Genomic DNA, 5,629 nt, shown 5'->3' with positions numbered 1-5,629 from the left:
TCAGCAGGTCTGGCAGCATCTGTGGAGAGAGAAGCAGAGTTAACGTTTCAGGTCAGTGGCCCATCTTCAGAACCGGCAAGTATTAGAAATGTTAAAGGTTATTAGCAAGTAAAGTGGGCGTGCAGCAAGAGATAACAAAGGAGAAGGTGTAGATAGGACAAGGTCACAGAATAGCTGACCAGAAGGTCATGGAGCAAAGATATGTTAATGGTGTGCTGAAAGACCCATTCATCCGCCTCCAGCATTCTCCCTCTACTTGGACCCCTCCCCCAGGCCTCTTACCCGCTCTTGATCTTTTCATTGAAAACTGTTAGCAAGACATTAGTCATCTCAATTTCTCTGCTCCCCTCACTCACTCCAACCTGTCCTCATCTGAACTTGAAGCACTCCGTTCTCTAAGGTCTAACCCCGACATGGTCATCAAACCTGTTGTTGCATGGCGTACCGACCTCTGCCTTGCAGAGGCTCAACGCCAACTTTCAGAAACTTCTTCCTACCGCCCTCTAGACCATGACGCCAACACCGAGCATCAAGCTACTGTCCACAGGACTGTCAGTGACTTCGTCTCCTCTGGAGATCTTCCGTCTACAGCTTCCAACCTCATAGTACCGCAAACCCGGACAGCCCGCTACTAACTCCTGCACAAAATCCACAAACAGGACTGTCCCGGCAGACCCATTGTGTCAGTCTTCTCCTGCCCCACTGAATTTATTTCTACCTATCTTGACACTAACTTTTCTCCGCTGGTCCAGTCTCTTCCCACCGACATCTGTGACTCTTCTGACGCCCTGCGTCATTTTGACAATTTCCAATTTCATGACCCAACCGCCTCCTCTTCACGATGGACATCCAATCTCTCGACACCTCCATCCCCCACCAGGATGGTTTGAAGGCCCTCTGCTTCTTCCTTGAACAGTGGCCCAACCAGTCCCCATCCACCACAACCCTCCTCCGCCTGGCTTAACTTGTTCTCGCATTGAACAATTTCTCCTTCAACTCCACTCACTTCCTTCAAGTAAAAGGTGTTGCGATGGGTACCCGCATGGATCCTAGTTATGCTTGTCTTTTTGTGGGATATGTCGAAAATTCCTTGCTCCAATCCTACTCAGGTCCCCTCCCCCAACTCTTTTTCCGGTACTTTGATGAATGTATTGGTTCCATTTCCTGCTCCTGCCCCGAACTGTAAAACGTTATCAAATTTGCTTCTAATTTCCACCCTTCTCTCACCTTTACATGGTCAATCTCCGACACCACCCTTACCTTCCTCGACTTCTCTGTTTCTATCTTTGGGGATAGGCTGTCTACTAATATTCATTATACGCCAACCAACTCCCATAGCTACCGCGACAGCACTTCTTCACACCCTGCCTCCTGCAAGGACTCCATTCCATTCTCCAAGTTTCTCCGTCTCCGACGCATCTGCTCTGATGCCGCTACCTTCCATGACAGTGCTTCTGATATGTCTTCCTTTGTCCTCAACCGAGCATTCCCCCCCACCCTCGAAAATCTGTGGTTGACAGGGCCCTCAACCGTGTCCAGCCCATTTCCCGCACCTCTACCCTCACCCTGTCCCCTCCCTCCCAGAACCGTGACAGAGTTCCCCTTGTCCTCACTTTCCACCCCATCAGCCTCCATATCCAAAGGATCATCCTCCGCCATTTCCGCCACCACCAGCGTGATGCCACTAACAAACGCATCTTCTCATCCCTTCCCCCGTCGGCATTCCGAAGGGATCGTTCCCTCCATGACACCCTGATCCAATCCTCCATTACACCCACCACCTCATCCTCTTCCCTCGGCTCCTTCCCGTGCAATCGCAGGAGGTGTAATACCTGCCCATTTACCTCCTCTCTCCTCACTATCCCAGGCCCCAAACACTCCTTTCAGGTGAAGCAGCGATTTACTTGTATTTCTTTCAATGTAGTAGACTATATTCACTGCTCACACTGTGCTCTACTTTACGTTGGGTAGACCAAACGCAGACTCGGTGACGACTTTGTGGAACACCTGCGCTCAGTCCGCAAGCAGGACCCTGAGCTTCCGGTTGCTTGCCATTTCAACACTCACCCCTGCTCTCATTCCTATTTCTCTGTCCTGGGATTGCTGCAGTGCTCCAGTGAACATCAACGCAAGCTCGAGGAACAGCATCTCATTTACCGATTAGGCACACTGCAGCCTGCTGGACTGCACATTGAGTTCAATAATTTCAAAGCATGACGGGACCCCCATTTTACTTTTATTTTTAGTACTTTTTTCTTTTTCATTTTATGCTATATTTTTGACTGTCTATGTTATTTGATTTCATCTCAGTTTGTTCAGTTTGCTTACCCACTGTTTTTTTCATATTTGCACTTGCAGCTGTTCAATTTTCAGTCCGTTAACACCCTTTCTGTACTAATCCTTTTCCTTTCAAAACACCATTAACCTATCTTTGATCCATGATCTTATGGTCAGCTATTCTGTGACCATGTCCTATGTACACCTTCTCCTTTGTTATCTCTTGCCCTACCCCCACTTTAATTGCTTATAACCTTTTACATTTCTAATACTTGCCAGTTCTGAAGAAGGGTCACTGACCTGAAACATTAACTCTGCTTCTCTCTCCACAGATGCTGCCAGACAAGCTGAGTGTTACCAGCATTTCTAGTTTTTATTTCAAATTCCATTCTGTTGTTCTTCTGTTCTTCACAAGGACCCAAATAGAAGATTGGTTAAAAGAGTAAATCCCTTGAGAGAAAAGAAAATGTAGCGTGCTGGATGGAAAATTGTATCAGTGGCAGAAAGCAAAGGGTAATTGTAATCCCGTGTATTTGCGACTGGAAGGGTGTTTCCAGTGGTGTCCCGCACAGCTCAGCAGTAGGTGCCCTGATTTATGTGATCTATATTCATGATTTGGATGTAAATGTGGGGGCATGATCAATAAGTTTTCAGGCGACACAAAAAATGGCCCTTATTGGACAACTAATTGGAGTGAGATTCGGACCTTATCAAACCGTCTCTATTATTCAGTGTCAAATTAATTGTGTGTCTGTCACTCTCTGGCATAGTGTGTATGTGTTGGATTAATTCAGCGTCTGTCACTCTCTGGTGGAATAATTTTGTAACTGTCAGTCTCTGGGACTGTGTATATGTGTTGGGTGAATTCTGTCTCTGTCACCCTATGGCACTATGTGCGTGTGTTGGATTAATTCTGCAAATATCTGTGTGTTTAGTGGATTAATGCTAATGCGGATTATTTAATAGTCTCTGGTTGTATGAGTCGGGGTGGGAATCATTCTGTTTCTGCCACTCTCTCCTCCGGTATGTGACCGAAATACAGTGTGAACCTGTCAGTTTCTGGGATTGGATGTGAGTGTGAGATTCATTCCTCATCTGTCAGTCTCCAGTAGTGGTGTCTGAGTGTATGATTCATTCTGGCTCTGACAATAGTTGCACAGTATGTGAATATGGGAAATATTCTGTGTCTATCAGTCTCTGATTCTGTTTGTGAGTGATGAATTCAATCAGCATCGATCATTCTCTATGCGGCGAAACATATTTTTATTCGTCTCGGTAACACTGCAGTTATACGACGAGGTGGCCGAGTGATTAAGGCGATGGATTGTTAATCCCTTGTGCTTTGCACGCGTGGGTTCGAATCCCATTAGTGTCGTCTATCTGCTTTTGACAAGGTCCCAAATGGTGGACTGCTTTAGAAAGGAAAAACCATGGGATCCTGAGAAATGTAGTAAGCTGGATGTAAAATTGACTCAGTGACAGGAAACAAAGAATGATTGTAGTCCGGTGTAATGGTGACTGGAAGGCAGTTTCCAGTGGTGTCCCACATGGCTCAGTACCAGGTTCCCTTAATTTTGTGGAATATATTCACGATTTGGATATAGATGCAGGGGGCATGATCAACAGGTTTAATGACCGCACAAACATCTGTCATGTGGTTGATGGTGAGGAGGATAGCTGCAGGCTGCAGGCAGATATCAATAGACTGGTCAGGTGGGCTGAAAAATGACAAATTAAATTCAACCGAGAGAAACTCAACGAAACTAAAATAAACTACAAATTGTGAAGTGATGCATTTGGGAAAGTGAAACAAGGCAAAGGATTACACGATTAATGGGAAATACTGAGAGGTGCAGAGGACGTGAAACACATTGCATTTAATGTCCACTGATCCCTGAAGGTAGCAGGACAGGTCGATAAGGTGGTTAAGAGGGCATATGGAATCATTTCCTTTATTCGTCGAGGTACAGGGTATAAGAGCAGGGATGTTGTGCTGGAACTGTATAAATCATTTGTTCTTCCTCAACTTGAGTACTGTGTGCAGTTGTGGTCACCTCATTACAGAAAGGATGTAATTGCACTAGGCAGATTCTCGACAAGATTTACGAGGATGTTGCCAGGTTTGGGACAAATGCAGGTGTGAGGAAAGGTTGGATAGGCTGTGGTTGTTTACATTGAAAAATCAAAGAATGAGAGGAGATTGGATTGAGATGTAAAAAGTTCTTAGCGGCCTGGATAGAGTGCCTAATAATGGCCTATTTACCTTAGCAGAGACCTCAGTGACTGGGGCACATAGATTTAAAGTGACTGCTTGAAAGATTAGAGGGGACAAGAAGAAAAGCTTATTTTCACCCGGAGGGTAGTCGGAATCTGGAATGTACTGCCTGTAAAGGTGGGAGAGGCAGAAAGCCTCAAATCGTTTATCAAGGTCTATGGATATGCACCTCAAGTGCAGTAACCTGCAGGGCTGTGGGACAAATGCTGGAAGTTGGGATGAAGCGGGGTGGCTCGATTTTTGGCCGCCGCAGAAACAATGAGCCATGTAGCCTCTTTCTGTGCCATAAAATTTCTCTGATTTTTCTATGTGGTTGCCCAGTTCAATCTGCACCTGACAGACTCTGATACTGTAGTGACTGTGGTATTCATTATTTAATTCTAAGGCTATAGTGATGGTGGGTAGAGACAATGCTGAGGAAGGCTCATCGACCTGAAAGGTTCACTGTGTTTCTCCCTCCACAGATGCTGCCAGAACTGCTGAACATTCCCACGAAATTCTGTTCTCGTGAAGATTGCGTGTAATTGGAGTGTTTAGTTTAGTTTAGAGATACAGCACTGAAGCAGGCCCTTCGGCCCACTGAGTCTGTGCCGACCATCAACCACGCATTTATACTAATCCTACACTAATCCCATATTCCTACCACATCCCCACCTGTCCCTATATTTCACTACCACCTACCTATACTAGGGGCAATTTATAATGGCCAATTTACCTACCAACCTGCAAGTCTTTTGGCTTGTGGGAGGAAACCGGAGCACCCGGAGAAAACCCACGCAGACACAGGGAGAACTTGCAAACTCCACACAGGCAGTACCCAGAATTGAACCTGGGTCGCTGGAGTTGTGAGGCTGCGGTGCTAACCACTGCACCACTGTGCCACCCATGATGTCACAATGCCTTGTGTTTTGTTACCAAATCCGATTCAATGCTTGCCACCATTCACAAGCATGCTCGCAGCTAACATGCTTTGGGGTAGCACAGTGGCGCAGTGGTTAGTGCCGCAACCTCACACCTCCAGCAACCTGTGTTCACTTCTTGGTACTGACTGTGTGGAGTTTGCAAAATCTCCCTGTG

General features: G+C 46.2%; 1 non-coding gene across 1 annotated transcript; it reads left to right on the top strand.

Annotated features, from left to right (window-relative positions):
* The first annotated feature begins 3,570 nt into the window (after window positions 1–3,570).
* On the top strand, window positions 3,571–3,655 carry trnan-guu (transfer RNA asparagine (anticodon GUU)). The gene has a single exon. It is a non-coding gene; the product is annotated as a tRNA-Asn (tRNA).
* Window positions 3,656–5,629: the final 1,974 nt, after the last annotated feature.

Source organism: Heterodontus francisci, chromosome 21 (genome assembly GCF_036365525.1).
Source record: "Heterodontus francisci isolate sHetFra1 chromosome 21, sHetFra1.hap1, whole genome shotgun sequence".
Lineage (NCBI taxonomy): Eukaryota > Metazoa > Chordata > Chondrichthyes > Heterodontiformes > Heterodontidae > Heterodontus > Heterodontus francisci.
Note: the sequence above shows the minus strand (reverse complement) of the source record. Positions and strands in the feature narration are given on the sequence as shown.